Here is a 25,450-nt window from a genome sequence, read left to right on the forward strand (position 1 = left end):
ATCTCACTGTTAGCTTCCATAATTTCATGGACCATTCGCATAATTCTAATCCAAACCTGTTGAATCCCCAGTTGTTTACCCTGAAAGATTCTACGATTCCTTTCCAACCAAACTTGCCATAGCAGAAAGATAGGGCCAGCATATCAAACATCCTGCAAGAAGGGGGCCAAGGAGAGGGGCCTTCCCAATCTCATCCAAAACTCTGCCAGGGAGGATGCATGAATGCACTAACTGTTCCAAACCTCCCACCAGAAGTGCCATAATTTCACTGTGAAGGGGCAACAGAAGAATAAATGTGGAGATTCTTCCTCCCCACCACCATAGAGAACACGCCTCGAGGGGCCAACAAAACCCCTCTTTCGAATATTATCCCAAGTCAAGCATCTATTCCAGGCCAACATCCAAGTAAAGCAATTACACTTTGGCCAAGAGAATTTATTCTAGACTTTCTTCCACCACTGGACTTCCCCTTCTTCATATTGCTGAGAGAGTAGCTCCTAATAACTAGAATAATGTAATGAAGCTCAACACACTCAACCTCCAACCCAAAAATAGGCCACTCCCTTGGAGTCTTCCATCTTGCTTCCACCACCTACCCTTGAAAGGAAAATGACTTAAAGTCACACACCCTAGTCCAACAAGCTTCACAAAACCTCTACGCCAATAGACTCAAGTGAGGATATTAGGTAACTATGGGAGGGTAGCCATCCTAAGAATCATGCCAGAACTATGCCTCTATCCCCCTCTTATAGATCCAGAAGAGACCACCCTTAATGAGAGCAGCCCCATTCTTGAGAGTATTCCAAATCATCGAGCCTTTCCCTACCAAACTATAACAAGGGATATCTTTCTAGGGGATCTCAAAAAAATACTTATGAGATAAGATTTTGGCCCACACCTGATCTTGTTCCACACACCATCGCCAATACTATTTAGCTGCTAGAGCAGTACCAGAAAGAAATGACTGTTGTAATCCAAGACCACCAAATCTTTTAGGACTACAAATAGTCTCCCACTTAATAAGGCTCCACTTAGTTGAAGACAAATTACCAGCCCATAAGAACTGTCTAGCTAAGGAATCAAGGCTCTTAACAAAGCTCACTAGTACCACCTGAATCATACACCTATAGAGAGGAAGAACCTATACCACAGATTGAAGCAACTAGACCTGACCAGCAAAGGATAGCCAACGATGGGTCCAATGATTCACTTTGACACTGAACTTATCTAGAATGACTTGCCATGAATCCCTAGACTGCTTGCCAGTAGAGATAGGGATCCCAATATATATCAACGAAAGACTTTCAATTTGGAACCTGAGAATACAAGTGATTCTTCATTGAATGGAAGGTGGAGTGTTGAAGAAAAAAATTGAAGACTTGCCCTCATTAATTAACTAGCCGAAAGCAGCAAGGTAAATATCCAGCACTTTGTGCATATTAGAAGCCTCCCTAATGGTAGCCATACCCATCAAATTTGTATCATCCACAAACTGAAGGTGAGATTGAACAGTAAGACCCCCTCCCCATTGCTAGCCTTGGAAAGCCTCCTTCAACATTTCTTTTAATCAACCGTCCCAAACCTTCCACCAAAAGAAGAAAGAGGTAAGGAGAGAGAGGGCCCCTTTTCCGCAAACCTCAAGAGACCCCAAAGAGATTAGAATGCTCCCCATTAATCAACACTGAGAAGGAAGTCAAATTCACACAACTCATAACCCAACAAATTCATTCCTCCTCAAAACCAAAGGCACCCAAAACCTTCTGAAGGAAGGACCAATGAACTCTACTATATTCCTTGGCCATATTTAGTTTGATGAACATAACCTTGTCTTTGGAACTGGCCATGGAATGGATAGTCTCTGTAGCCACAACCACCCCATCCAAAATCTGACAGCCCTCCACAAAGCCACTTTGCTCTTCAGAAATTAGCAATGTGAGCCATTTTTAAAGCCTTTTAGCAATAAATTTAGATATAATTTTATACGTAACATTGCAAAGAGAAATAGGGCAAAATTGACTTAACCAGTCAGGCCCCTCCCCTTTGGGAATGAGAGCTAGGAAGGTGGAGTTCAGGGCCCAAAGCATTTGCTTATTCTTCTGGGATTCTTGGACAACTGCCAATAAATCAAGTTTGATAATGTCCCAAAATTCCTGGAAGAACTCAATCGGGAATCCATCTAGACTAGTAGCCTTACCATTTTTCATCTAGAAAATAGTCTTTTCTAACTCCTCCAAAGTTTTGGCACTCATAAGATGTTGTTTCATTTCCAAAGACACCAATGAGGGAATACAGGAAAGGACCTGGGCCTCTACTACCGAGTCTCCTTGTGATTCCTCCCTAAATAAGGAAGCAAAATAATGCATAGCTTCATTGGCAATATCCTAAATAGAAGAGATAACCTCCCCCGTGTTAGTCAGCAAAGATGAAATAGCATTACCATGTTGTCTAGCTTTCATTGAATTGAAAAAGAAGGTAGTGTTCTTGTCTCCCTCTTAAAGCCACTCAATCCGAGCTTTCTGTTTCCAAAAGATTTCCTCTCTCAACTCCCATTCCTCCAATGCTTTTAAAGCTCTAGCTTCTTCCTGCAACAAATACTCAAATACCCCCTCCTCCCTAATCAACCTTGTAACTTCATTCAACTCCACTTGAGCCTCATGTTTTGCCTAGTAAATGTTTCAGAAGCATTGTCAATTCCACCGTTTGAGCTGATACTTAGCATACTAGAGAAGCTTAGCAAAAACATACATTGCTATACCAAAAGCAGGCCTACCAATCTGCCACCATTCAACAATGCATCCATACAGGTCTGGATCTCTAAGCCACATGAGCCGCAACTTGAAAGGTGGCTTCTGAGGCAAGTGGGTTGAAGAGATGACAAGCTTTATAGGCCAATGATCCGAACCTCTCCAGTCTAATATCATAGAGCTGGAAGACCATAATCCACCCACCCAGAAATAGGAAACCATGAAGTGGTCTAAGCGTTGAGCAATGCACCTATCACCCACCCTTCTATTATTCCAAGTGAACTGGCCATTTCTAGGCTTGATATCCACAAGTTTGAGTGTCGAAATATTATCCCAGAGCAAGATGGAAGAGGGTTCTAATCTTGCATTACGTCCTCTTTTTTCAGTTAAATCAAGAATAGCATTAAAGTCTCCAACAATGATCCATGGCAAGTAAGGAAATAAACTACGAACCAAATGAATATTATTCCATACAAGGAGCTTACCTTGGAAGTTAATAGGAGAAGAGATATTAGAAAAAAGGACATATTCCCCTGACTCCATGCATAGAGAGACCATGGATAAGGAGGACTTAAAGGATATCCAGGACATAGGTTGGATCTTTCATGGGTTCCAGAGACATGCCACACCCCCCGAAGATCCTTGAGCTCAAATACACTAATATTGACCAATCCTCCACAACTTAGGTGCAATACTCATCATACTTTCTATAGAAACCTTAGTCTCTTGGAGAAAGAGAACATCTGGAGAATTACTCCTAACTAATTCCTAAACAACCTTTTGTCTAGGGCTGTTGTTCAGGCCCCTTACATTCCAAGAAATAACGATCATTTCAGAGGAGTCAAAAAGTGTGAATCCAAGGTCTTAACATAACCTGACTCCACCAATGTCTTCCCTATCATCTTAATCTTCTCTAGGTCCTTCTTTCGTCCCATTTTAACAATTTTCTCTAAGCCCCCCTTCTTACCATCCTTTTGAAGAATGCCTAGATGAGGAGAAGATTTACCTCTCTTATCCATATCTGAAATCTCAGTCCATGTCGGAACAACGAAGTCCTCTACTACCTATCTCATTTCAACATTTGGCTCTACCACCATCTGGACCCCTGGCTGCCCTTTCATGACCATAGGCATGGTAGATTCCACATTAGAATCAATAGGAGGAATAAAAGAAATAATCTCTGGTCTAGAATCGCCCGCATGTTGATCTACATTAATTAATCTAGGGATAACTTCTTGCTGAGCTAATTCATTCAAGATCTCGAACCTGTTAAAGGTATTCTCTTCCTACCACTCCATTAGCGTGCCCTTCTAGCCTCTATTTCAATTTCAAGCCTTAACCTGAACAAAACCCTCAGCATCCTTGCCTTTGCCAGCAATATGCTTCTTCCCTTTATCAGCACCAGGAATATTACGAGGAGGAGGCGAAGGTTGTTGCTCCACTAACTTGGCCTCTGGGAATCTTCTTAATAGATGGCCATATTCATGTCAAAGACGACATCAAAAAGGAAGGGTCTCATAATCCAGTTGTTGCACCCAAGAATGTGAGCCCGCACACATCTCTACCGCATCAGGCAATGGTCTACTCAAATCAAGTTCCACACAAATTCGAGAAATAGTCATAACTTTCTTAACGAGGGTTTGTGTTGAAGAGCCCACCAGCTTCTCGAGCATTGACAACATTCTATAGGAAATCTAGGTAAGTGAACCTACACCAAAACCCAATTTGGAAGCTCCTTAGAAGGATTAAATCTTGCATGCCATGGTTTAAAAAATAGCCCTACCTGATTGTAAAAATAGGTCCCACCCTCAAAAACCCTATTCCGATCAGCCATACAAATAAATGTTACCATGAAAAAATTGTTTGCTAGCATCGTCACCTCCATTTCACCCTCCGGTTCCCACAATTTTTGAGCCCAATTCTCTAGAATTGGAGAGAAATTCTTAAACCCAGAAACTTGCAATACAACGAGTGTTTAGAGTAGTATTCAACATCTTCAGCGATCATTGCAAATGGGATTACAAGTTTAGGTCTTTCCTTGCACCTCTCGAGGAAGCCATTAATCTTTGTGATCCGAGATCCAACAGGCGAGCTTGAATCCATAACCCCTATATTTTGAGAGAATAGGGCATTTTCAAAAACCCTCACTTCCTGACCTGCCATATTCATACCCACCGCTTCTTGAAAGCTTAACCCAGGCTCAGCCTTGGATGGCTCTCCCTTAGCCATACACCCTCCTCGCCTTGGACACCCCACAGCAATGGGATCTATCCCACCACACAACCTCGACCCGTCTTAGCTATGCCGCAGCCAAAACATAGATGTTACATAGACTTGTAGCAAGAAATATTTTAAACAAAAATTGCACCAGCAAAATCACTGCTTTCTTCCACTCGCATGCACGATTAGTCCCCCCTCCTTCGCAATCTTAGACCCTACACAATATGGGCTAGGGCACGGCTGCCCTAGCTCGGCTGCAAGTAGCAGACCCGCATCCCTATCCCCATCGCCGTCCTCAGAATTATCAATTATATTTTGGATTATTGAATCTAACATTTTGTTTAAATTTTTTTTCTTACATTTCACTTACTATAACATTAAAAAAAATATTGTAGACACATAATGTACATTTTTTTGATGTTTTATGCCTGATGAGATGCTTCTCATTTCTTCCAAACAAAGAGGAGTTATTAAATATGTAGAACTATTTGTTGTAGCCAAAAATAAAAATATTTCCAACAAAATTTTTATAGTTTCATTAGAAACATCTGATTATATATATACCCCTTATATTCAAGTAATATTAAATGTCTACTATACCTTGGATTAATTTAGGGATAATGTTCATATTCCATTTTTAGATGCTGGTTCTGGAATCAACTTTGTTTGGATCCTCCTTGATGAATATCGAAGTTTGAGCTATATGACTATGTTTGTCTAGTTTGAAAAGGTATGCTTTGTTTGAACTGGGTGATTAGTGTTTGTTCCTTAGTATTAATTTTGCTCTATGGGAACATTTTATTAATAATTCCAAGTTTAACATAACATTATGTCATTTCCTATATTAATTGAGATATATTTTGTTGTCGATTGGTTAATCTAAGTAATAATACCACCAATGTGGGGGAATATCTTAACACCTAGTAAAACCATATTTAGAGTCTGGAGAAATTTTTTTAATGCAAAAATACATTTTCAATTGAATCTAAGCATGTAAACCAAACCATCAATTTACTCACACCATTATTGAAATATCCAAGCGATCAATTACAAATTAAAGACTTTATGGTTGATTGAGTTGATACATAAGAAATTACATCTATTACAAACTTATAGTCCCTTTTAGGAACACCTTAAAAATATTGTAAATATTTATGTTGCCTCAAAAAAAAGAGTACGTGGGTTCCTATCTTGTAGTTTAAGATCCAAAACCTTGAGGTAAAAAATCAAGCAATGTGATTTAATTCACTAAAATAAAGTGGGGGTTGGGGTTGTTCCTCCTCCATAATCTCCTCATTATTGCTATCCAAAGTTTCCTCAGAATCATCCTTCCATGCCCCAATCCAGTCTATGTCTTGGAATACATATATGCATATAACATAGTAGGAAGTAAAAATCGTAGGAAGTAAAAAATCTTTTGAATTGTGGGAAGTCATTCAAGAAGTCTAGCTAGATGAAAGGTGAATATAAAATTTTATATTTTCTTATTAAATTAATAAATTGATATATTAAATTTTTCATTCCAAATAAATGAAATTAGTATCTTGTTTTTTTTTTTAAAATTAAATAATCGAGAGAACAAAAAAGAGGTACAGTATCAAAAGAGGGGAGGAGGCAAGCTTCAACCACCCAGATCAAAGTCCAACAATTAGCTAGAAATAGCCAACTAACACATTAAGTAGCAGTTCTAGCGAGATAACAAAAAGAGTAGATAGAAAAGCTATTCCAAAACATCATCATGATCATCGAACCAAGTTGTCCATCCCAGCTCTCCTTCCATCCACATGACTTTTTTCTGCTCAAGAGTGTGAGCAAAGAAGTCATGTTCATCAGAAAAGGGGCCTTTGTTCTCATGTATTTCCTTGAGTAGCTCTTTAAGAGCTTTTCCAAAAGCAGTCTGGTTATCAAGAATGCTAGCCAATTCCATCCCATGCTTCATCTCATAAATGAATATCGTAGCGAGCCCATCATGGAGGAATCTTTTTAGCTTGTTCATCTTGAGCTTCATAATGCAACAAATCTGCGAGACAATCTTAAAACGGATGCGTTTAAAATGAAACAAAGTAAGGGATCTACCAATATCTTGAAATTTGTCCTCATTTCTACATTTCCAAATAAACCAAAGAATGTGAGAGGATAGAATGTTCCAAAAAAAATTAGCATCCTTTTTAAGACCAAATAAGTTGCCAAGAATGGTATCTAAAACAGGAACACGATCAGCTATAGAAATTCCAAAAAACTTCCATATAATCCTAGCAAATTGACAAGTAAAGAATATGTGCCTTAAATTTTCAGGAACCTTGCAAATAGTACAAAGTTCAGCATCACCAACATGGTTTTTAATAGGAAGTCTATCGAGAAGGAGCTGCCATTTAAAATGTAATATTTTCCGGGGAATATGTGATTTCCAAAATCTGTCAATAATTTTTTGCCATTCAAGAGAGTTCAAGTTCATATACCAAGTGGTATTAAGGTGAGAAATAATAGAGTTGTCTTTATTGAGAACCTTATATATATCTTTAGCTTTAATTTTATGTAGGAGAGATCCATCATCCCAATGGAAATTCAAAAATCTATGAGAGTCCACATTACACCTGCAGGGAAGAATAAGAGTGCGGCAGGCATTGGCAACGATATTATATGTACATTTATGGGAGATAGGAAGATCAAACTTGATTCTAATATCCTGCCAACTAACAAGATTATCTTTTTCCAAAATGTCAATAAAGCTCTGGATGCCAAGGTTGTTCCAAAATTTCGCAGAACAACCTTGAGTCATGGCAAGAGGCTTATTATTATGATGCAGATTCCACCATATAGAATGCTCACCATGAATAGAGTTATTACTGGAAAAGTTGGAATTATAGATGAAACCCCTCACAAGCTCCCAAGCTTTCCAGATAGACTTGAAAACCATGGAACCTTGGACAGAGACAGGGAATGACCTAGCAACTAGATCAGTAAAAGGAAGGTTTTTCCAATGTTTGGCCTGCTTAGAATAACCAAACTGAATGTTGTTTCTAAGAAGAATCTTCCAAGGTTCCTGACCATCAAGAGCCTAAAAGATCCACTTAGCAACAAGGGAAATTCCTTGGATCCTAAGGTCAATTAGGCCTAAGCCACCAGAGTTCTTGGCAACATGACACCAACTCCATTTAACAACATGTTTCTTCCTGTGACCTTTGCCATCAGACCATAAGAATCTCCTAATGGCTTTTTGAATCTCAAACACTTGGTAGTTACTAAACTTCCAAATAGAGGAGTAGTATATACTATAGGATGACAAGACTTTCTGACACACCTGCACTCTACTAGCAAGTGACAACACCCTATTATCCCATTTGTAGAGCTTCTTAACAATTGTATCCTTAATCCAAATCCACATGTCTTTGAGAGATGGGGAGATGGAAAAGGGAATCCCCAAATATCTAACAAGCTTATTACGTCCACCCCATGAGTATCCAAACTGGAGAAGCCAATCAGGAGGCTCCTCTTTCCAACCAAGCATAATAGATTTGGATTTGGAAATGCGAGCTCCAGAAATGGTCTCAAATAGGTCAAGTTTAAGATTAAGATGCTAAATATTATTACAAGATAGTTCAAGGAAAAGAGAAGTATCATCCACAAACTGGATATTAATAAGCTCAGACTTATCAGGGAGAGAAATCCCATTAACTTTGGGAGAAATAGTGTTATCTCTAAGGATATAGTACAAGGCATCAGAAGTGATGACAAAAAGAGCAGGAGCAAGGGGACATCCTTGTCGAATGGATCGGGACAAAGGTATAGGATTAGAAAGAAAACCATTGATTTCAATTCGAGCAGATGAATCCTTAAGCAAGACTTGAATATACCAAACAAATTCATCAGGGAATCCAAATGCCTGAAGAATAGAGAAGATAAATTCCCTTCAACGCGGTCATAGGCTTTCTCAAAATCTAGAAGAAACATTGCAGAGTTTTGATGCGAAGTCTTAGCCCAATCCATTGACTCCCAACTGGTGACAAGGTTCTCTAATATATATCGACCCTTAATAAATCCTGTCTGAGTGGGACATATGAACTTAGGAAGAACATTAACAAGCCGAGAAGCCAAGGCTTTGGCCATAATTTTATATGAAACATTAAGAAAAGTAATTGGCCGCCAATTCTTGATAAGGGACTTATCTCCATCCTTAGGGATAAGTTTGATAATCCCCATATTGATAGAATGTCCAAGTGTGCCATAATCATAGGCTTCTGAATATAGTTCAAATAAGTCCTTGGCAATCCAATCAATATTGGATTTGTAAAATTCAGCAGGGAGACCATCAGGCCCAGGTGCTTTATCTTTTTTGAGAGCAGATATAGCATCAGAGATCTCTTGAACTGAGATCCTAGCCCTAAGGATGGAGGCAGCATCCTCAGTAATTTTCTTGGGAATAAGCTTCTAACATCTACTTCTGAGATTTTTGGCATTGTTGCTGTCCTCAGACTTGAATAAGGCTTTGTAGAACTTCTCGAAAGCAGCAACAATGTCATTTATATCATTGAGCTCCTGATTATCAACCACAATTTTATCAATTTTCTCCTTACTCTGCTTTTGTTTGAGGTAATTAAAGAAAAATTTAGAACCCTTATCCCCATATTTCAACCATTGCTGATGGCTTCTAACAGAGGCTCCAATGGTTTTAATATGTTGATCTTTCCTTAGCGTATCTCTGGCAACCGAGACACGTTCAGCATGAGGAATGGAAGTGGGATTAGCTTGCACATCTATTTCAGCAAGATGAAGGTGTTCATTTAATACACTTTCCATTCTTCTATAGTTTTTTTCCTTCCTTTGGCCAAGGGTTTGGAAAATTTTCCTCCACAAGGAGACATTTCTATTCCACCTATCAACTTGGGAGGAGAAATTATTAGCAAGGTTAAACAACCTAACCATCTTAACAGCAACACAAGTATCCTGGTCATTAAGCAATGAAGTATTAAGGATAAATTTTTCATTACGATGAATGCAAGGAGCAAGAGCATTTCTAATGTTAATGAGAGCACTTATAGGGAGATGATCCGAAAGAGTAGAGGAAGAGGCAAAAATAGGAGAATGTTGTTGGTTAGGAGAAAAAGAAAAAAAGTCAGAGTTCACATAGAATCTATCAAGCCTGGAGTAAATCCTCTTAGACCCTTGTTGAAAATTACACCATGTGTACCAAAGGCTAGAGGTATCCCTTTTACGCCCTTCCATAGGATCAAACAAATTAAATTTATGTTTACAGCGATCCCAATGTGACTTCTCTTGATGTTTCCAGGCAAAAGGAAGACCACCAAACTTATCATCTTGATCCTCGACCATGTTAAAGTCTCCAGCAAGGATCTAGGGAATGTCAGGAAGATTATACAACCAATTCCATAAAGTGATCGTATCCTTAACCTCATTAGGAGCGTAAATAGAACAGACACCAAAGGATGAACCTTTAAAGTCAATAACAACCCAAGCTGCTCAGTTACAAGGGGAGTAGCCAGCTGAGTTAATATAATTTTCCCAGTAGGGATTGATGAGTAAAGCAGCACCACCTTTCCCTTTAGGATGATTGGTGAAAATTTTAATAGCATCCCTCCAGATAAAGTCTAGAGAGGAGCTAAGAAGAAAGTTAACAGCTTTAAGCTCTTGCATCATAAAAAAATCTATGTTTTTATTCCCCAATAGAAATTGCTTAATGATAGATTTCCTATCAGGAGACTCAAGGCCTCTTATATTCCAAGATATGCACTTCATGATGAAGAATGCAAAGAAGGGCCAGTAAGAGGAGCCAATATCTCCCCATTCTTCTTTTTAATTTTAGAGCCTACGGGCTTGCTTTTTTTCTTAGAGCCATTGGATCTTGTGAGGGAATCATCCTCTTTCTCACCAATAAATGGCTGGGTAAAGTTGGGTTGGGGGCCAAACAAGTCGAAATCCTCAATAGCATGAGATCCATCCAGGGTCTGGGTCATCATGCAATCAGAATGTCCAAGGTTCCCTTTAAACTTAGCACCAACCTGAATCGGAGATTTAGTATTAATAGGACCTTTGTTAGCAAGTATGACTTCAATGAGGCAATCATCATCCAATTCGTTAAGGGTAGAGGTGGGAGGGATGATGGTGTTATCATGAGAAGGGGGGACAACATTCAGAATAGAGCAACTACCCAAGTCTGTGGTGACATCACTCATGGTAGCATCATCAGACCTACCATGAATTAAGCTCTGGTCTTCTGAAGTAGTCTTACTGGAGGTCATACTATCAATAGGGGGTCCATCTTTAATCAACAAAGAAGGAGAAGCCAAAGTGGCAAAGGGGTTAGTTTTAGGGGTAACACGGAACAGATCAAGGGCCACTTGTTGAGCATTCTTTTTCCTAGGTTTCTTTTTTTTAACAGCTTGAAAACCCTCATTATCCCTCAAAGTGTTTCTTTGGTCAGAGATGACAGAGTATTGAATCTTACTGGGTTGATTAACTATAAAGTTATTAGTGTTGGGTTTATCATCACCTTTTCCAATGAGAGGACTAGAAAGTTTATCAACATTCCTATTAGGGTTCAAGGTAGAGGGAATAATAGCCAATTCTTTGTTGTTAGGGATGCTACTCTCAATGTCCCCTTGAGTCAATTCAGTCTTCTTCTTATTAATAATTGGGCAGTTCTTCCGAATATGTCCTTCTTTTTTACGTAAGTAATAGGCATTAAGGCCCTCGAGGATTTCAATCGGGCAGGTAATAGTTTCTCCATTAATTTTCAAGGTAAGTTTATGAGGGATATCAATTCCTAGTTTTAGAGAGACTAAAATCCTAGCATCCAAATTAGACACAAGCCTGAAGGTTTCATTGATTCTGATAATGGATCCAAATGGTGCAAGCAATTGAGCAAGAAATTTCCATAAGGAGGAACCTCCTTTATAATCATCCATCTGGATGAAGACAAAGCCAAAACTTCTTCACAAACCGCATCAGGTGACCAGGCCAAAGCCCTAAAGGAGGTTTTACCAACATTCCAATACTGTCGCTTTAGGGCTTCATTCTGAGCCTCATGACTACCAAAGAAAAAAATAAAAAGCCCTTTCTAGACCTGTCTATATAAAGAGATTTTAAGCCCGAATTTCAAGTTCCACAAATTATGAAACCAATCATCAAGAAACTTCCTAGGAGGGCATTTTTCAGCATCTACGCAAGCAAAAAAAATTGCACTTTCACAGAGCCAAGATTTCTCCTTAGCAATTTCTTTAAGCATAGCGTCATTGGGAGAGACAAAAAATTCAGTCAAAATGTTGGGAGAGTCCTTATCTTCATTGAACAATCTCTTGCCTCCCACCACTTGCACAAATCTAGCATCAATGGAGACCCCATGATTGCTGGGTACCACTATTTTAGCAAAAGACTTCTTTGGAGGTACAATCGAAGGGTTAGGGTTAGGTTTAGCAGTCGAAGGTGCGGAGACACAATCAAAGGGCAAGGTAGAAGCATCAAAAGCCGAGGGAAAAGCATGAGATGGAGGCGATAACATACCATTATCAAGTTTAACGGGGCCATCAGAGCTTGTTTCCATACGAAAAGTAAATATAGAACTGAAAATAAAAGAGAGCAGGTGAGAAAACTCAAACCAAAGTGGAGGAGCGTTCTCCTCCACAAACTATATCCACGCCTCCAGGAACTAGAGATCTCGAAGGAAACCCGCCACAAACCCTGCTTAAAAAATGCTACCTACTCTCACTGCTAAAATTCGTTGCTATCGCTTGCAATATTTTAGAATGCTGCATTCGATCATTGCGTTTGTACGTTGCTTTTTCCTACGTATGTTCACTGCCTAGGTTCGCTGCTTTTTTGCTGTTTTAGGCCAATCTCGCTGTTTCGTTGTTTCGCTACTTTTTCGTTGTTTCAGGGCAATCTCTGTTTGTAAAATATTAGTTTTTATCTCTACTATTTCCCTCGCAAACGCGTTTTCATTTAACCACACGGTAATTAGATGTTTTCCCTAAATTCGGTGGAACAACAGGCGAGACGCCAACAACTACGAAATGGGATTCCACAGACGAAAATTCTTCTGCGCCTTCTGATTCTGTTCCTCTTGTTTTATTTTTCATTTAGGGCTAAGGTCAAATTAGATGATTAATGTGGTTATCATGTAAAAGAGGAAACCATTTTGATGTCATTACAAAGTATGTTGTAATAAAAAAGATCTGCTTTACCATCGTAGAGATTTTAAAAAACAAATTTATTTATTTATTTATTACATTTACAACTCAGCTCATCCATCCAAATTATCAATTCAAGTGTGTTATAGCAGCTTTCGTACTTTCTTAAAATTCCTCCACCATTGAGTTTGCCTCTTAATCTCTACCATTGGATCATATATCTTGAAGTGGATAAATAAGACCTTCAACCCCCTCATTTACCATCCTGTAGATCAAAAGTCTCTCAAAATCTTCGTATCATCCAGAAAAGGTGAATACCAAAGAGTTCCAAGCCGCCTCAAGCTGATAATCAAGAGCAACATGACTTCCATTTCTTCTTCCCAAAGAAAACAAGGCTTTTCTCCTTCATCTCCACAATATTACCATTCTCCTTCCCCTTCTCCTTCTCTTCAGCAACATTACCGTTCTCATTCCCTTTCTGCTTCTAACTGGTGGAAACGGCGCCGCCATTACCATTCCAGGCACAGATCCCAATCATCTTCAACTGAGAGGTCACGAGATCGAGTCCTACTACGACAGAGATCCAGAGAAACCCATTTGAGCCGTAGCAGAAGCCGTGAAAGAGACAACAGCCATCGCCATAAGTACGCTTCAAGACCTTCAAGAGATTACCAGAGCAAGTACAGATCTTCTCATTCTCATTCTGCTCCCCGAAAACGGCACCGCCATTACCATAGGAGGCACAGATCCCCATCATCTTCATATGAAAAGAGGTCATGGGATCGAATCCCAATCGGGAACAGTCTCGTAGACATCCGAGCCGTGACAGATACACCAGGCACCGCCATGATTACCTTTCAAGGCCTTCGAGGTATATGAGAAATAACCCTCTGGAGAGAAGGAATGAAAGCCCAATTGCAAGGCAATCTCCATTGTTACTCTACAGACATTTTATCAATGGCCTCGCTGATAACATTCTACCAGATGAAGCATACCGCAGGTACGAACCCTACCTGCACCACCTCAAAAAGGGCTTTTTAGCTGCGCACAAAAATGACCCGGGGTTAAAACGTCTGTACCATCCCTCCTATATAGAGATCGCCATTAACAAGCGGAATGAATATGCAAGTGAAGTGGCAAGAAACTTGTTTGAAGATCTCCAAAATGGTACTTTGATTCTATTGCCTTTGAATCCACCTGGAAATGCTGTGAGACATTTGAAGGAATTGAACCAGGCGCGCTTTCTCATTGCCAAAGTTGATGCGGAGAAGGGCATTCATGAAAATCTTCTGCTTTCCTCCCAGCAAGATGGGGTTTTTGCCCAGTTTGTCCCTGTAAAAAATTCAGATGAAAGCATTACAACCCTTGGTGGGATCGAACTGTTGAATGTGGTGATCATATATTTGTGGGATGTTCATGCAATAAACTACTATGGGATGGCTGAACTGAGCAAGGATTTAAATGCATTAGAGGAAAATAATCTGGCTGCTGCTGAAGTTTAAGAGAGGTTGGATTCTGTGTGGCAGGGGAGGTTACAGGCCGGGGATCCTTTGAATGTCTCTCTGGGAAAATATAAGATGGAATGTTTGGTGAACAGAAATCTGTGTGCCCACTTTGCCATAGTAGAAAAAGAGAAAGGAGATGGTCACATTAAGATCATCTATGTTTGTAAGGAGAATTCCTGTGGCAAATGTTGTAAATCATATGGGGATATGATAGCTCATTTTCATGATGAACACAGTTGGATTCTGGAAGGTTACAGTGCACAGGCAAGGGAGGAGATTTATTTGGAGAATTATATGAATGATCCCTTTGCACCATGCACTGTTAATTATATGAATTAATTAATGGTGGATAGATACTCCTTACGAATATTGTTTCTCCTACCGTGCAACGGCTGTTTTAAATTCTAAACAATTTCTTCTCAATAAAAACAAATTATCTCTGCTGAGTACTGGAATTTAAGCTTCTTGCCTGATATGAGATGGAGATTATCTCAATGTATAGAAGATTGCGATGGTAGATTTCGATGAATTTATAACAGAAACAACCTTTTGAACCGGGGAATCGTGGCGCCATTGTTTTTGTTGTAATTGGAATAGTAGGTCAAGATGTAACTGAATAAAAGAATAATTCCTCGACGCGTATCGTGTGTTTTCTGACAATTAAATAGTGTGCGGTAATTTAATATTTTGTTAATGCGTTCTTCCAAATTTTAAATTGTAAATGGTAATTTAATATTTTATTTCTATATGTGATAAAATTATTTTTTTATCTGAAAATTATTTTCTAAATTATTTTTTTGACATGAAAATTATTTTTTATCGCAAAATTAATCTTTGACCGGAAAACTGTCAGCCCTAACTTTAACCCTTAGTTTTTTTTTTCTATTTTTTAAATTTAATTAGCTATTATCTACACTGTTTATTTATCTCAATTTTTAACTCTTGTATTTAATTTATAAATTAATTTATCCACACTTTTAACTTTTTATTTATTTATTTATTTAGAAAATTAATTCGGTGTTATCTTCACTTTTAATTAAAATTTTTCTTTATAAAAAAATCATGTTTTTTTTTTTTTCTTTTTATTTAATTTTGATTTTTAAAATTGATTGAAGTTTTAGTTTTTAAATTATTTAAATTAGTTTAGTTTTTTTAACTTTAAATATTATTTTTTAGTTTAGCCAATAGGATATTTGTGGGAGGAGTTGCTATTTTTTAAAAAAAATTTCTCATATTAATTTTATATATTAACTTTTGGAAATTTTTAAAAATAAATATTTTGTGCATATATTTATGCCAATAGACTTTAAATTAGTTAAGCTTTTTTTATAATTATTTTAAAAAATTTTAGTTTTTAATTTATTTTTTAAATTAGTTTAGTTTTTAACTTTAAATATTAATTTTCAGTTTAGGATTAGTGATTAGTGATATTTGTATGATTAGTGATTAGGATATTTGTATGATTGAAGTTTTAGTTTTTAAATTGTTTAAATTTATTTTTTAAATTAGTAAAGTTTTTCATTTAAATATTGATTTTTAGTTTAGCCAATACAATATTTGTGGAAGTTGCTATTTCTTAATATATATTTATAATATTTTTCATATTAATTTTTCATGAAAGTTTTTTTAAGGAGATTGTGATATTGTTTTTGAATAAAAGAACAGTCAAAACAAGAGTTTAACTATGAAGTTTTTGAGTCAAACTCATTGACTCATGTTTAATGAGTAGTGATTTATAAGAATCCATCTCTCATGATATTATATAGAACACTTAGTAGTCATTAGATCTAGGTGATGCTCCACTTTATAACTGTTATTTTAGTTTAGTTTAGTTTTTATAATAATTTCAGTTTATATTGTTTGCTCCACTTTATAAGTGTTATTATTTTCATATTATTTTCTTATTAGTTTTCTTAATAGATTTTTTATTGGAATATTTTTTTAATGATAATTTATTACAAAATTAAAATTTATTTTCCTTAAAGTAAACACCTATCGGCTCATCATTGCAAGCACAAAAGCTTGTGACTGCCAGTTTATTTACGTTATTCTTATTACTAGCACTTGCACATTTTAAGGCTGCAAGGGTTATCGTAATAGTTTTATATATATCAAATAATGTCTCAAAAAGTTTTCTAATAATATTTTCGATACACAGTAGAACATTAGAAAGATGATTTTAAAATCTTTATCATTTTGTCTTCCTTTCTAACCATGGAATACACCCTATTAAACCTTTCTTTCATCAACATTTGTCCTTTCTTTTCAATAATTTATCTTCTATGCAACTTTTGTTCGTATCTTTGCACCCTTTTTCATCTATAATGAACTTGATAGGATCTTGGTCATTGTATTATATACTTTGATTATCATCCTCCAAAAGCATACGTGCGACATGAGCATTGGCATTGTTATTAATGAAGTACAAACCATTGTAGTGGTTTCCATCATGATATGAGACATAAAGTGTGGATTTTTTTGAGCTATCAATATTGTAGATTTGGGATTCCTGGCCCTTCAAATAGTGTACATGAATGTTAATTTGAATCATCGTGGAGGCTGCACAAATCTCACAATGGTCTATTCAAGTTCCATCTTCTACCATTTTTTCATAGTATTCTTCAAAATTCATGCCATCTTTCTAAGAAAAGAAAGACTCAAAGTATGAATGATTCTCCATAATGTACTCCACTACCATATTACGATACTTTGAGTGTTGCTCTTGGTCACCTTCAAGTTGATCTGCTAGGGCTCTGAAAAAACAATTTTCATTTGGTAGCATTTGCACCACTCTTAACTGCAATCCATTATGTTGAGCCTTTATTTTTTCTTGGCTCTCCTCACTTTCTGCTTCATCCAAAATGATGCTTAATTGACACTGTTTGTCTTCTTCTTTGATGGGCATGTCTAATTGAGAAAGAGGTAGTTCTGGGTAAATATTTCTTTAACATAAAATCAAATAGATATTGAAATGTACAATTCAAACTTACATATAAGTTCTAAGCATCTTATTTCAAAAGTGAATAATGTTATGTTCAACTATTTTGTAATGGTCTCAACCTTTGCCTAAATTATTGAATGTATTCATGTGTGATTCTAGAAAATATGAAGACAACCAATTGTAGATTCTATTAAATGTAACCTTGAATAATAAAAATTAAATAGATTCAATTCTATGAACATATACATAAGATGATACCTCTCAAGGTGTAGGAGACAAGTAGTTATAATCAGAAGTGACGGGAGAGCCAAATGCGAAGCTAATACATCTTTCGTAAGATGTGAGAATCCAATACTAATATGTCTTATATATATATATATATATATATATATATATATATATATATATATATATATATATATATATATATATATATATATATAGAAACCATTTAGATGTCCTTGATATATTGTGAGGAGAATGCATGATTCTACTTGAGGCAATGATAGATACAATTTTTTAGCTCTATTGTGTTCACATGCATGTTAGGTAAACTAAGACATTGTCAGATTCATTTCCTTGTCACAATAATTTACCATATACAATGCCTATACTTGCATTTTAGAATTCTCCTTCAATTGTGATATATGACTAAGAATGAAAGAAATTTTAGGATTTCACATTAACATTCGCTTGCACGGGCTCATTTATTGCCCCCTCATTCATTTTGGATTACTAATACTAAGTCCAATTCTTTCATTTTCTTTCGAACATTTTATTTTTAAAAACTTATAAACAATAAATTAAATAGTATAAGGAAAACTTAATATTTCGAGTTGTATAATATTCATAATATTATTTATTGATGATATTATTTTCATTATTAAAATATATAAATTAATAATAGGCTTAAGATTAAAGTTTTCTCCTTTTCCTTGTTTACCTTCTTATATATTTTTTCCCCCACCTAAATTATTACCCATTACTTTATAATCATATCATATTTGTTTTGTCTTTGTCTTAAAACTATAATAATGAAACAATACAAAATTTCTTAAAACTATAATAATGAAACAATAAAAAAATTCTTTCTTTTATAAATAATATTAGACTTGAAAGTAGACAATCATATAACTAATAATTACAAGATAGAAAATTAAAAATATTTAAAAATATATTAAAGATTTGATTCCAAGTGTATAATAAAACATAAACAATAACAAATCTTTATAGTGCATATCTTAATCATTCTTTTAACATACTATGTCTAAAAGACAAGCAACATTTTTTTTGGAAAGAGTTATCAAACTTTATAAAAGGATGAATGTTAGGGCACACATGAATACAATTTTTGTTATAACCCTAATTTGTATATAAGGAAAGTGGAACATTTTTTTTATATTTCAGCCATTAAAGTGGCTTAGAATATTTCGATTCTTTTGGCATATGGATAATTGTTCCAATCCTTGTAAAGCTACATCCTATTTGACAATCAAATGTAAATTATGGTGGAAAACGTATCTCCCAATCACATGGTTATGATTTTATAGACTTTATTTGTATTTAATAATAATAGTATTGAAATGTAGAGTATGTTGTATTAGGCACTCTTTAATTAATAACATGTAAATAATTTTTAAAAGTATTTAAAAAGCATTCATATGTGAAATGTTGGCATGTTGCTCTTCCTAAATAGACCAATTTAAACAATATACATCATCATATACTTGTTTTCATTTAAGTTGAGTTCATAAAACAAGATTGGTAGGATCACACCTTTGTCAAACATTATCAACAAACATTGTCTTGCATATATTAGTTAGAAAAAACAAATGCAAAATCAGTAAACATGCCTTATCTTCTTCTGATGATTTTTTGATGCCATTTGGTAGTTTTGGGAGTAAGATTACTGATAAGTTTGGTTTTATAACTTCCACTACATAGATAAATAGAACACTAACAATAGAGGTGGATTCAAAGTTTCTAAAGACCTTTTAATAAAACATTTTCTACATACCATGTTGTCGTTTGTGAAACCTTACTATGCCTCATGAATCTCCACACTCATTTGATAGCCGACAAGTGTTGACAAAGTTTCTTGCAGAAGACATGTCAAATCTTCCAGCCCTTCCTTAAATTCCTCCTACACGACCTGCAATGTACATAATTATAGGTTGCATTGACTTGAAGCATTTACAAAAACAACTTAGATTCTGAAAACATGCAATTAGGTGGATACTGGAAATTGATTCTTGAATCCCTTCCTCAAACTTCAGATTTCATCATCTTGAAAGCTCCCAAATGACCTAAAGTTTATCGATAACAATTATTGAATCCCCTCTACATTGATGGGAGTCGATGTCCTACTGAGCCAATGCACTATCATTCCAATGTCCATGTTGGTGCTTTGATTCACATAGTATTTTCTAACACAGTTTGTCCTTTCCCAACCATTTTTTGCGGCATCATTTTTACATTTAGTGATGTATGACTGCCAAAAATTCCAAGCATCTAGGTCAATGATTCTCAAGGAGTAAAGCCTATCAGCTTAAAAATTTAGAAAATAATAATAATTGTTAAGTTATGTAATGTTTTAAGAGTAGTCTTAGTATAGTCTTTTAATGAAGGATTGCCCAATGCCTTATTTTAGTTAGTGTTTTTTATATCGATAAAAGGCCAATTCCATATAGTGTGTAGGTGTGTGTGTTTTTTTTTTTTTAAAAATTATTTATAATTTTTATATAGTGTATAATCTTTTCATTGAATGATTGCATATTTTTATCCAGTGGCATATTTTTGTTATTATTTATAATGGTGCATTTATCTTGGATTTTTTTGTATTCTTATAAGTATATTGTAATTGTGCAAATTGGTGATTTAACTTTATTGTAGTCTAATATAAGGGAGAATCAAAACACCTTTTTACACAAGAAGTAAGAAATTGGTTTTTCATGAAAAAAAATAAAAAATTTACTAGGTGCAGATAAATAATAATATAATATACATAAGTAAATCATTTTTATAACAATATGAATGGAACTCTAAAACTAAACTAGATCGTGACACATGTCTTTATTGTATCACATGAGACATAAAAAATATGTTGTTCAAGTAAGCTTGATTAAGCTAATGTAAGAGTCACTTCAAAATCAACCAATTAGATAATACACAATTTTTACACCAACAAAAATGTATAGTAGAAAACATAGAACTTCAATAAAATAGTAAAATTTCTATTCATTCACAAGTTAATTCTTTTAAGTTACAGCAATGAAATATTTTCATGACACGTTTATAATTTTAGTAGTTTTACAAATTTATGTTCTAGGGATGATTGAATGTTATATGTAATATGTTCAGTGATAGTTATCCAATAAGAATGCACATTCAAACTTGTCATCTAAAACACACATAAAAGAAACATTGCCCATTTAAAAAGCATGATATTACTAGGAATTTATATATGATAAAAAGATAGGGATAAACACATAAGTGTATTCAAATTATAGAAAAATTTAAGAATAAGGAATCATGTGATAAAATAAAGCTAGTATGCATGTATAATTTCTAATATATTTACCAAGTACATTAGTTAGGTATTTCAAAAATATTCAAATATAGTGCTTTGATCATATACCTGTAGTGCCTGCCCCTAGTTTACATTTTTCGAGCTACATTTATGATATGATTGCCAAACTCTTTTAGGCCAATTTATGTTTGATGAGTAGTATTATTATTTTAGAGATTATCAGAGGATGTTTACACTCAGTTTATTATATGATGAGATTACTTGGTACTCTATATTTCGTGCATGTATAATGATTATTCAATGGTTTTAGTTATCGATGATGATTAGTTAGATGGCTTATTATTTCATGTGCCTCTTATGGATACTTACCCCATACTGCATGTGTATGGTGTGCGTGCTGTTTTATTTATGTATGGTGTTTCTGATATGGTTAAGGAAGGGAGTCGTAGTCACCTGCTAGTCGAGATCTACACGATGCACCACTTCCTGCCATTGCCTGTTTAGCTTAGAATATTGTGTTTGTACATGCGTGGATTTTATGCAGGTTGCAGGTACCGGGTATCGACTTCCCTGAATTGTCAGGATGAGCGTACCCTATCGCACTGTCTCAATGGTAAGAGAGGGGAGATAAACTCTTAAGTCCAAATCCTAAACCCTTTAGCCAATTGTCCTAATTGATAATTAGGACAAGTATCTGAGTTAAGTACCCTCCGAATGCATCAAATGATGTAATTTTGTGATTATAACCCTTTTGTTTGATTTGGTTCTATGATGGGTTTTCGTATGTTGCTTTATGAGTCCTTGGTGTATTTTCTATTAATTAAGTCTAATTAAAAAGACTAATTAATGATTTAATTTAATAAGGAATTATTATGATATCTTTATATTTAATTAATTAATTAATTAATTAAATACAAAAATTAAAGTTGGAAATTAAAGTTCAAGATATATTTAGAACAGGATAATATTTATTTAATTTAATAATAATATATTTGGAGTTCATTTTTAAATAAATGCTAAATATTATTGTTATCTAAATTAATAAAATATGTTATCAATTAAGTTCTAAAATAAATTAAAAAGTTGAAAGATATTAATTTATTAAGAATTCTAGATCGCATGATCTAAACATGAGTTAAATATAAGAATTAAATTAAAAGATTAAATTATAAAAATTAATAATGTTATTTTAATTTCTTAAAAAGTGCACATAAGATTTAAAGTAATAAATTAATTAAGAATTGAAGTCAAGTGTAATTTTAAATAAAGTTATTTAATAATTCAACTTAATGTGCATGAAAGTTGAATGCAAAAGGATTAGAAAAGATAATAAAAGTTAATTTGGAGTTAACTGAGTTGTCAAAAGAGTCTTCTCGGGTAAATGCACAATTAGTGCCCCGCATTGAGGAGAATTTTCTTATCACAACTTTGGGGGTTCATTTTTGTAATATACGAATTTGGACGAGAATTTTTGGAGGAAGACAATTTTTGGAAGCAAATTTCAAAAGGTTGATACGAAGAAAGTCTTGAAGGGGAAGGTTATTGAGAGGAGCGAATTCGCATACAGTTCCTGGAGATTTCGTGATTGACATTTACCTACACTATGTTCTTGGATTAGTATGATGGATGGTTAGATTTTATGATAGATGTTTTATCATTATGGATGTATGGATGTATCATGTATGGTGAATAGTTTCATATATTTTTACTGTACTTTGTATCATGGATTTGAGGATGTTGTATCTTGATCTTTACATATGTATATTCTTTTAAGCCTTTCATACCCTGTGACATGTATAGTGGATGAATGAGCATTCCGAATTAATTTGCCAAGGAGCATTCGAAACAAATGTATATTATGGACATTGGAGTTTCTGATTATTCTTTTATATGTATGTGTTAGTTGTTAGACTTAGAATTAATTAAATTTAAACGTGACTCAACGTCTTGGGATCTTTAAGAAATGTAACTTGCAATGTATGTTTGTCGATGATTACATGTTATTGCTTCCGCTACTATTTGTTTGATGTGTATGTCATACTTTCTTACTTTTAAAAAAAAAAAAATGTTTAGCAAACTTAGTGAAACTTTAGGTTAATTCTTTTGGATCCCTTGGCGGGGCGTTACAATACCATGGTCAAAGCTATTTTTATTTTGTTGTTGGCAAAAAAATTGATTGATATAACTTTTGTTGAGGATATATACAATTAAGATTATGATTTTATGCCATCTCATTAAAAAAATTAGAATCTAAATGGTGCATATTGTCAACAATACTAAGATCTTTTAGATAGCCTTGATAATCCATAGTCCAAGATGTCAAAAATTGATGTAAAAGTTTAATGACATAAGTATTTATGAAAAGTGATGTCTTAGAGAAGAGTATATTTAGTCTCTTATTGTTATAATTTTTAGTTTCATTATAAATAATAAGTTAAAGGTATTAACTAAAATAATTTTGATTAACTTAAAAGAAGGTTTGAAGGGGACCTGAAACCCCAAACAAAAAGGAACCAAAGTAAGGAGTTGGTTTTACAGGGACCAACAACCAACTCAATTTGGTTTTACATGGACCAGAAACCAATTAAAGTAAATAAAATAGTAGTAACCAAAAGTGCAGAAAGAACCTAGAAAAAACTTATACAATTCTTTTATAGCATTGGAAATGGTAGTACCTAAGACAATAACGTCCTTAAGAGAATTATGAGCATTCTTAAGAGGAATTTGGAGGTCATCTTTCTTAGTGCTCTATCTAGTCCTAAACAACTGCATTTAAGATTGTAGAAAAAAATCACTGCAAATCTGGGAAAGACCTAATCATGGTACACATTTAGATGTAGGAAAATCATATCACTCACCAAATAGAACCTTGAGAAGACATATTTCATTGTCATTAATGTTTTAACCGAGTAGATGGATAACTAGGTAGTGATGGATTGCCCCTTTTTCATTTATCAGTCATACGGAACATTGAAGAGTGGTTGTGGACAATCAAGAAGAACAAATTTTCCATTAAAGAGAAATTTATTTTTTACTATCAACACACCAAGTTAGTGATGTCATTGGTCAATTGGAGTCAATCTCTAGGTTTCACCACGTGGACCAATCATAGTTTATCATTTCACCACCCGAACACTCTTCTATCTTTCATGTTTGACCTTGAGTACCAGTAATCACCTTTCTTCATTAACTATTATTTCTTGTGAAACCATGACCAATAATCTATCATTGCTTCACAACTTGTGAAATAACCCTAGCTATAAAGGTCACTAAATCCCAACATTGTACTGTGGCAATTCGTCAAATAGTTGGCAAACAGGCTCTGATACCACTGAGATATCCCCGACAGGATGATTGACTCTTTAAGCACTAAATTTCTTAAAACTTTAGAGGTTTGACATTTCGTCAAACAATTAGCAATCGTGCTCTGATACCACTGAGTAACCCCGACAGGTATTTGCTCATAGTATTCACAATTACATTGACACAAGCTATATAACGCTTTCAAACAGCACTCCAAGAAATCGTAACACCAGATTATATGCCACTGAGAAAAGAAAGAGCCCAAGCTGCAGGAAGTCTTGCCAGTTACTAATCAGTGACTCGATGGACATCTAGATGCAAGAAAGTGACTCCTTGAAAACCACCAGTTATGCTACACCCTTTGATTTCCAGAATACATTCAGGAATCAGAACCTTCAATAGCCACTCACACAAACCAATAGCCATGCAAGAATAAATTCTTCAATGCCCAACAGCCACATACGCATGGCCTTTCATCTGCTAATGCTGAAGACTCTTCATAGTCTTCAAAAGGCATGTCTCTTCATATAGAAGACCGTTCAATATTCTAGGCTCTTCGCAGTCTCTGCTTCCTTTAAAACCTCGTCACCATATGCGTGGAATAACTCGATCATCAGACAAGACGAGGTCCATCGAGGGTTTGGTTTCCATCGCATTTGGCATGGAGGTGGAATTCGACAGAGCTGCTGCAGTAGATGTTCCCTACTCTTCGATCTGCACTTGGTTAGCTGCGGGAGAGCAGTTTCGAAACAGAGGCGAAAAACTCTCCAACTGTTCAGCCCTTCAAATCTCGACTGCAACCTCGATCTAAGTGGCAATCAACTCTCTGATCCGTTACCTGTAGCCGTCATCTCAAATATGACTCAGCTCCGGATATTGAAGGGTGAGTATCAACAATATGAGCCGCCCGATTCCTTCATGGCTCGGCCAGATGCCATTAATCTGGTCTTCCAAAATTGCTCCAGTCTTTATCACCTATGCTGGACGTTGCTACACTTCCTTCTCGGCCCTAACTCATCTGGGTCCTTCCGCAAGGAATTAATATATTCAACTCGCATCTTCCA

This window comes from Cupressus sempervirens, chromosome 5 (genome assembly GCF_028749045.1).
Source record: "Cupressus sempervirens isolate cs-2001-9-10 chromosome 5, ASM2874904v1, whole genome shotgun sequence".
NCBI lineage: Eukaryota > Viridiplantae > Streptophyta > Pinopsida > Cupressales > Cupressaceae > Cupressus > Cupressus sempervirens.